The sequence below is a fragment of the Tubulanus polymorphus genome, chromosome 6 (assembly GCF_964204645.1).
Source record: "Tubulanus polymorphus chromosome 6, tnTubPoly1.2, whole genome shotgun sequence".
Lineage (NCBI taxonomy): Eukaryota > Metazoa > Nemertea > Palaeonemertea > Tubulaniformes > Tubulanidae > Tubulanus > Tubulanus polymorphus.
In genome coordinates this window covers 9,524,482-9,534,242 of record NC_134030.1, presented here as the reverse complement: position 1 = coordinate 9,534,242, position 9,761 = coordinate 9,524,482, and the positions used below count along the sequence as shown (strand labels likewise).

Here is a 9,761-nt window from a genome sequence, read left to right as displayed (position 1 = left end):
TGATCTTAGCCATCATTCTTGTCCTTGGTTTGTGTTTGCCTTTCTCACAACATTTTGTGAGTGTGGAGGTTTGGTTCGGGTTTATTTCCTTTACCTCCCCCTCCCTTACAACATTAAGTTCCTCAGGTTTGGTTTGATGTTTTGTAGATGAAACCTCTACAACTCAAACTCGCATCATTTGATGAAATGAAATCTGTTTACAGACGACTGCTGCAACTTGTCGTGAAACTGAGATATATTGTGAATACTTATTAGAGGGAGTAGAAATAATAGGAATAATGTGATGAAATTGATAAAGAAATCATCTGTAAAAATGAAGCCATGTGATTTTCAAGACCAACCCAGGCATATGATCATTTGAGGTCATCTGAATGCCTCCAAAATGTGTAGAGAAAGTATCTGTGAGTCCCATCAATGATGCAATTGATTAAGGATTTTGATTTATAAATGAAATTGATATGATCGTGAAAAATGGCAAATCGTTTTGTAGTTATTGTACACATGAGTGTGTGTGAAGAGGAGACAAGAGAGTTAAGGAGGCATGATGGGAGGGCATTGAGGGAGGGCTAGGTGGGAGGGCATTGAGGGAGGGCATTGAGGGTGGGCCAGGTGGGAGGGCATTGAGGGAGGGCCAGGTGGGAGGGCATTGAGGGATGGGTCCAGGAGGGTGGGAGGGAAGGGGTCCGGGAGGGAAGGGGTATGGGAGGGTGGGAGGGAAGGGGTCAGGGAGGGCGGGAGAGAAGGGGGACGGGGTCTGGGAGGGTCGGGTCGGGAGGTTAGATGAGTAAAAATGTTCCGATGTTTTAGTTAGACGGATGGGAATCTAATGAAGATGAGAGAACATTAAATCACTGTTCAATCACAGGATGAAGTAATGCAGTGATCTGTTACATGTATCTGTAACTGTGCAATCAGTATGAAATAAGTACAGCAGTTTAATCTACAGAAATCCTGTACTGTTTCTGTCTGATTGATTGATAATTTGAGATGTTACATTCTGCTCTATTGTCACTGATTATTGTTTCTTTTTCTTTTCAGAATGAAATGAATGCAATAGAATTTACTATTTAAACAGGCTCATTTAAAGGTAAGTACAAAACTGGTAATGAATTTCTCCACAGAATTCTTCACAGTCTCTGTTGATATTTTGAATTATTTTTGAACTAAAAATTACTGTTTTACTCTCAGTTACAGGATGAGATACACACCGCAGCAGCAGCACTGGCAGTAACCGCAGTACCAGCACCATGCAGCAACAGCGCCACCAGCAGCTGCAACAGCAGCACTGGCAGTACCAGCACCATGCAGCAACAGCGCCACCAGCAGCGGCAGCAGCAGCAGCAGCAGGTAAAACCTGTTTGGAAATTCATTATTTTTAGAGAACTGTTCTATATAAATTATTCTATCTGTTTATGTTTCCAGCATTCAATCACTCAAAGATCAAGGCTTAGTTTGTTTTGGTGTGAAACTGCTCTTATTTCATAACAACTTAACTGACAATTTCTAAAATTTGTATTTAGGAGCTGAAATAACTGGAACCCTTGATAGAATCTGTGAACAGTAAACATTGGGAATTCACTTCACATTTGTTTAAGATGGACATCGCTTTAAGTCCTCAAAACCAATACGGTACCGGTAAATATCTCTACAGATTCTAGTCTCTGTTTGACTGTACATTTATAAACTCATTTCCTGATTAGAAGCTACATTAATCAGTGAAGGCGAATTTTCAATCACTTCTATTCTGGTGAAAGTTCGAATCATCAAAATTATACAACTGTTGTATTCTAGGGTCTAAAATAAAGCTGAACTTGCAGTTAACATTGCGCTCTACAAATCAAACAAGTCAGAAGCGGTGAGTTTTATATCGATTTATTGCAGTAATTTGTGGTGATCTTCAAATCAAGTCCAGAAAATGATGTTTTGATCGGTCAATGTTGGCAGGTATCAACGTTTTACTTGAGGACGCAGTCTAAAGCTACCATCAAACCTCTCAGAAATCTGCATATACTCGACACATTGTGATAAACTACTCATTAACCTGGTAGGTTTTCTGTCAATCGAACACAAACAAGTTGCAGTTTCTATCTATTTCATTAACCATTTTCTGGCATAATTTTCTCTTTCCAGAATGCAATACGCCCAACACTTATTGGAACTGGAGAAATTAAAAATATTCACCTTCAAAGAGTAAAGAAGCTCTAGTTGCTGAAGCTGCTGCTATCGTTTTAAGAATTTATTTTCTCAGAAAATCATCAGTTCTCTTAACTTCATGACATTATGACTGTTGGAAGTGAAATCCTGCTAGATGGCACTGAACTTATCTGATATGAGTTTAGAAATGGTGAGTATTTCATCACTCCACTGTGCTCTAATTTCATAATATTCTAACATTTAATTATTCTGTACAGGATTTTTATGTGTGATTCTTAATTCTGCTAAACACAAGTTTGAAAATGATTGATTTTCTAATAGAATTTAGCCCCAATTTCAGACTGCTATAAATACATTACTTAGTATTTTCATAGTATGATGATTTTTTGCAGCATGAAATTTGTCCAATAGAACAGTTTGAAAAGTGATCAAAGATTGAATAATGGTGTTGAATTATCTAGAATTATAAGGTAATTATAAATTCTAGTTACCGAATTATGTCATGAAAACAATTCCCACTTGACTGTTAATTCAATCGAACATTTTCTATGTAATATTTTCTCTATTCTAGAACGAAGTTGGGATCGGGACCAATTTGCCATTGGACAGGGACAGGGACCAGCCATCTACCTGGAGCCAAATGAATATTGTTTATCCGTGCCGACCGGCACGGGCAGCCTACTGTTGTTCTGTTTATGATGGTTTGATGGACTGTGTATCACATATCCATAAAAACATTAGAGTCATCCCCTGATCCCCTGATCTCTCAAAGCTGTGGTGTCATTTTTGCTAATAGAATAATAGCCTGAATCGGGCATAGAATATATGATTTAAACCCTGCTATATGCAAATTTAAAAGGCATAATTCATTTATCAAGAATCAGAATCAAAATAATAAAAGTATAATGAAGAAATAACTAGAACAACCTATACGAACAAAATAACAAAACCTCTCAACCTTAGCACTGAACACTCGCTTTACTTTCCTAATGAACTTGTTTTTCCCTGTTTTAGTTATTCTTCAGACTTGATGATGGTCTCTACAGAGACTCCAAAATGTTGTCTCTTTTACTTCTATTAAATTTCTATATAGTGGGTTTTAAAGTTTTAGGGAAAATTGAAATTGAAGATTAAATGTAGCTGTAAAGCAGCGATAACTGGTTGCATTAGTTTGTAATTGTTTGTACCCCACGACCCAGTTTTATTGGTCTTTTCTCTGTGAAACTGGACACTCGCTATTCAGTGTGCGAAACTGCGGCATCTAAATCTGATTGAAACCCTCGCATCATAAACCAAATCCTACCGAGGGTACGGTTTCACATATACGGATTAATTATCAAAGATCAACAAAAAAGAGAAACTGAGTTTATGAAGTTCATCTGTTTTTGTGAGATTTGATCCAGATTAAATTTCTTCACAAATTCAGTTAATGCATCGTTTTTTTTGTGAAACTGCGACCCCTGGTGTCTACTCGAAGGATTCATTTTTTCTTTCTTACCCTGGTATGCGAAGGTTTCAATTCGATGGTCCAACTACTATTCTTAAAAGGGCAGGGTCCAGTTCCACAGTTGTTGAGTTAAGATTTAACTCTGGGCCCAGTTTCACAAAAAGGATTAAGGCCTAAATCGATTTAAGATAAACTGAATTAATGAAGAAATTAAATCGATTTAAGAGTTAAACCTTTTTGTGAAACTGGGCCCTGGGGTAACTCATTGAAAGTGAATTAACTTTAACTCTAACTCACAACTGTGGAACTGGGTCCGGGTGTGTTACATGACAATGAGGAATAAATATAGATAGTTGTTGCTGTAAGTCGTGTGTGCGTTATTTAATCATTTTTCGTGGCGGGGTCGAACCCAGGACACCTGTACATCCTCTATTCAGTATCAAGACCACTCTGAACCAGTATCAGTAATTACTGGTTCGAACCCGGGATACCTCTGTACATCCTCCATTCAGCATCAGGACCAATCAGAATCAGTAATTACTTTTAAGATATCAACATTTCACCGTACGGTGCTGCCTCTATGCTCATCGGTAGCGGGATTTTCATACACTAACGTTAGTCAACTCTGGCAAGCAAGGGTTACGGAGTATAGCTGGACAGCACGACGATTGCCAGAGTTGACTTCAGTTAGTGTATGGAAATCCCGCTAACGATGAGCACAGCGGCAGCACCGTACGGTCGGGACACCCTTGTACATCCTCCATTCAGCATCAGGACAACTTGGACCACTACTGAGTTCGAACCCTGGACACCCCTGTACATCATCTAATCAGCATCGGGACCACTCTGAATCAGTATCAGTAATTACTGGTTCTCGAACCCGGGACACAACCCTGTACATCCTCCATTCAGCATCAGGACAACTTGGACCACTACTCAGTTCGAACCCGGGACACCCCTGTACAAAGACCACTCTGAACCAGTATCAATAATTACTTGGTTCGAACGCGGGACACCCCGTACCCATTATGACGCGATTAGACACGTGTTCGATGGTCGTCCTCATTCAGAAGATGAATTTAATTGTGAAACATGGTCATATCCAGGAATAGTTAAACCCGGCCATCAATGTCTCGACTAAAACCGTGTCTATAACGATATTTGTACTGTTAATCGTCGTATTCATCTTCTTTACGATAACCTACAACGATACGATTTCAAACTGTGTTCTCCCCGTACTCGTAGTAGGCCTAACTACCAATTTCACGTTGTTTGGAGCCATTTTATGACAGTGTAACTTCAAACCTAGAGCGATTTCACCCACCCCGAGTGCTACTTGATAAAAGTTCCTGTGTAACAAGTTTAATCGTAATCGGTCCATTGGGTCAAGAGATAAAGACATTTATCCAAAGCGACACCTATGGAAAAGAGTGGAAATTGTTGCATACCAACCGTAAAGTAGATATTGTGGTTTTTATATATATTGAATAATGTCACCAACTCTTTTATTCATTTAGAAATAAACTACTGTATTGAGCGAAGTATCTTTTAAATAAATTGGCCTCCACTAGATAAAGCAAATATCTGTGTTCAAAATATATAAGTTAGTATAGAATCAGTTGACCAAAAAATAACCCGAGTCAAACAGATGATCATCGTACTACAAATACCTCGCTGGGCCAAAAATTAGCCCCAACCTGAGGCACTAACTCTAACCCTAGATCGATCGAAACCCTAACCCTAGCAGGACTCGAACCTGCGACCTCCAGCATGCCGGTCGAGCACGCTAACCACTAGACCACTGAGTTCTGATGGCCGACCTAGTTTGTGAATACGTGTGGTCAGTGTGGTACAAGGCCAACACTATAGGGTTACTGAGTTTATCAAACAGGCCAACGCTAGGGTTTCTGCGTTTATTAAACAGGCCAACACTCGCGTCAGTGGTTGTTTCTTGGTAATTGCCTTTTTAGTGCCCTGGGGCCAGTTCCATGGGTGATGGAGGTGAATCTAAGCTTTTCTCATATCGGTATTTGTACATAACTCAATCGTGAACGTCTTTCTGTATTCCAAGACTGATTCTATTGGCTAATACAGTCAAACAAAATCGTTTAATCCGCATCGGCTTAATCCGAATTTTGGTCTAATCCGGATAATACTGTGTTCTACCCTGTTCTATCCTGTGTTCTACCCGTACTCGTAGTAGGCAACTACCAATTTCACGTTGTTTGGAGCCATTTTAGGACAGTGTTACTTCAACCTAGAGCGATTTCACCCACCCCGAGTGCTACTTGATAAAAGTTCAGACTGTGTATCAAGTTTTATCGTAATCGGTCCATTGGGTCAAGAGATATAGACATTTATCCAATGCGACACCTATGGAAAAGAGTGGAAATTGTTGCATACCAACCTTAAAGTAGATATTGTGGTTTTTATATATATTGAATAATGTCACCAACTCTTTTATTCATTTAGAAATAATCTACTGTATTGAGCGAAGTATCTTTTAAATAAATTGGCATCCACTAGATAAAGCAAATATTTGTGTTCAAAATATATAAGTTAGTATAGAATCAGTTGACCAAAAAATAACCCGAGTCAAACAGATGATCATCGTACTACAAATACCTCGCTGGGCCAAAAATTAGCCCCAACCTGAGGCACTAACCCTAACACTAGTTCGATCGTAACCGTAACCCTAGCAGGACTCGAACCTGCGACCTCCAGCATGCCGGCCGAGCACGCTAACCACTAGACCGCTGAGTTCTGGTGACTGATATGGTTTGTGAATACGTGTGGTCTGTGTGGTAACAGGCCAACACTAGGGTTTCTGCGTTTATTAAACAGGCCAAAACTAGGGTTTCTGCGTTTATTAAACAGGCCAAAACTAGGGATTCTGCGTTTATTAACCAGGCCAACACTAGGGTTTCTACGTTTATTCAGCAGGCAAACACTAGGGTTACTGCGTTTATTCACCAGGCCAACACTATGGTTTCTGCGTTTATTAAACAGGCCAAAACTAGGGATTCTGCGTTTATTAAACAGGCCAAAACTAGGGATTCTGCGTTTATTCACCAGGCCAACACTAGGGTTTCTACGTTTATTCACCAGGCCAACACTAGCATTTCTGCGTTTATTAACCAGGCCAACACTAGGGTTTCTGCGTTTATTAAACAGGCCAACACTTGTCAGTGTTTGTTTCTTGGTAATTTTAGTGCCCTGGAAGACTGATTCTATTGGCTAATACAGTCAAACTAAATCGTTTAATCCGCATCGACCGAATTTTGGTCTAATCCGGATAATATTTACAGTCAATTTAATCATTAATATACACGAAAATGACTTTTAATCCGGATTTGCCGTAAAACGGATGAATTTTGTTGGTCCCAATGATCGGAATTAGGGAGATTCTATCATACCATTTACTCTCCTTATATAAAGCTCTAATGTTGGTAGAGTTATTAATTTCTTACAATCTAGTGTTGAGTGATGAATGAAATTTGACTTAAGAAAAATCTGTATTCCTCACATGCCGCAGTAAAATAGCAAGACTGCATCAAATTACAACCGTTCAGTGCTGCCCCAATGAATAACGATAGCGGAATTTCTGTGAACTAAAGTAGTAATTCCCGAAACCTCGAAACGAATGATTAGATTGGTAAAGAGCGTGGTTTTCATTAGAATAAATTCTTTGAATATTGCGTAGAATATAAAACCTAATCTAATCGAAAAGAAGCCGAGACCTGCAATAGACTGGTTGCCATTTCTACCTGCTAGTACAGGTGGCGGTGACCAGTCTAGCGGCGGGAATCCCAATCTGAGGTACACTATGACGCAATATCAAAATGGCGTGCTTTACCATAACACGAAATTAAGCAAAAACCTCACCTAATACAAACATTGCCACCCTCCTTCCCGACCCCTGAAATCAGTATTTCAATATTTGGTAAGTGTTTGTAACATTGGTTTAAATGGCGAAAAATATTCCATCTCAGATATTGTGGGAAATCATATTATTTCAGAGGTACATCCTACAAACAGTGGGTCCATGGTGGTGGCGCTCAGTCGAGCATGACGTCATTCCATCCTGATATATCTAGATCACGATGGGCTTCACCTCGCTGTGTTGTAATGAATTTGTTCTAAAATGATTCCATCGACTGATTACATCAAACAGTGAAAACAGTGTAAGTTTATTTCATATGTCGCTTAACCTATAGGCCTATTAATCGGCAGTCAAACATGTCGGACACCAACATCCTCCCATGGGAGGGATTTGAACCTGATGACATCGCTCGCTACACTCAGCCACGGTACGAACCCCTGCCACACTAGACCGGGTGCGCAGGTACATGCGCAGCTTTACCGCGCGAAATCTTGCGGCACCAAACAGATTGCTCGTTAATCGCTGAGGTAAATTTCACGGAAGAACTATAAATGGGAAAACCCGGGCTCAAATAAAACTGAATTTCTAATTGGCTATTAATGACATCATCTAAGCTGCGCGTGTAGCTGCTGCGCACTCGGTCTAGTGTGGCAGGGTTTCGTATCGTGGCAATCTGGATGCCATCAGGTTCGAGTCCCTGCCGCGGGAGGATTGATGCCTCTACTTGCCTCCATTCGTCTGTGATATTGATGATGATGATCATCATCGGTTTCAGAAACAGATAATATTTAAACTGTTCGTTTTTTCATTACTTTCTTGTTCATATTTCATGTTGAACTCTAGATGCAAAACCTAAACTGTGGATAGAAAAACCCCTTGAATAAACGAACTGCAGATTGGAGCGAACAATCTAATTTGTAAGTTTGAATTTTAGATTTGATATTTCTGCAGTTATTTCTCAGGAAAGAAAATCTTAGATTTGTTTATTATAGGTATCACTTCAACGTGTTCAACGGGAATTTTGATTCAGCACAGGAAAACAAGAATCACTCTTGGATTCAGCACAGGACAACAAGGAATCAGTGTTTCACAATCAGACTTTTTTGGTTTCGCGCCGGACATCGGGAATCATACTTGGATTCAGCACAGGACAACAAGGAATCAGTGTTTTACTACCAGACTTTTTTGGATTTAGCACAGAACATCGGGAATCACTCTTGGATTCAGCATGACATCAGGAATCACTATAGCCTATGTGGAAATTCAAGATAAGTTACATTTATCTTTATTTATCGGTTGTTGAATTGATTTTAAGGGACCAATTTTATATTGTTTATTATAAACCATGTTTTGAAATGAAATTTCAGAAACCTGTTGCAGTTATTCAATCATTTCAAATTTCATTTGGTGAATATTTGGCTATAATCAGTTCATGGTTGGGATTGTTATTTCTGTAAGCGGGTTTATAGGTTTTCTAAATTGTGATCAACTCAAATGTTATTTGTAATCAATATGAAACTGGTTCCTGATGTCAATAATACAACTGTTATCAATCATGTTCCTTCGTGATAATCAGATCATGTGTATCTTAAGAGTTAGAATTTCTGTAGATTAAACTGCTGTACTTATTTCATACTGATTGTACAGTTACAGATACATGTAACATTGTGTACAGATACAGAGTACAGATCACTGCATTACTTCATCTTGGAATTGAACAGTGATTTAATGTTCTTTCATCTTCATTAGATTCCCATCCGTCTAACTAAAACATCAGAACATTCAACTCACCTAACCACAGGGTTTGGGGAGGGTGGGTAGGGTTGGGGGAGGGAAGGGGTAGAGGGAGGGTTGGGGTGGGGGACGGTGGGAGGGAAGGGGTCTGGGAGGGATGGGGTGAGGGCGGGAGGGAAGGGATGAGGGAGGGCGGGAGGGAAGGGGTGTGGGAGGGAGGGCGGGAGGGAAGGGGTCCGGGAGGGCGGGAGGGAACTTGTCCGGGAGGGATGGGATTTGGGAGGGATGTAGGGGTGGTGGTAGGACTTTGGAGGGAGGGAGGGATATAGGGTGGGGCTTTAGGGTTTAGGTACAGGTACAGGTGGTTTAGTCGTGGTTTTAGTCTTGAAGTTCAGGATATTTCAGAAATTGTGTCCCATCTTTTTATTATTCTAAGAAAGGATTAATCATTATGAAACACGTGACTGCAACATGTCATGTTTCAGTTGTTATGCATGACAAGCTGTATAACCAACGGCCAATTGGACTCGTTCTATTTTACTA

At 40.0% G+C, this 9,761-nt stretch overlaps 1 long non-coding RNA gene across 1 annotated transcript; it reads left to right on the top strand.

Moving 5' to 3' along the window:
• Positions 1-2,187: 2,187 nt before the first annotated feature.
• On the top strand, positions 2,188-3,125 carry LOC141907595 (uncharacterized). The gene is made up of 3 exons (XR_012619517.1): positions 2,188-2,344; positions 2,547-2,624; positions 2,726-3,125. It is a non-coding gene; the product is annotated as an uncharacterized LOC141907595 (long non-coding RNA).
• Positions 3,126-9,761: the final 6,636 nt, after the last annotated feature.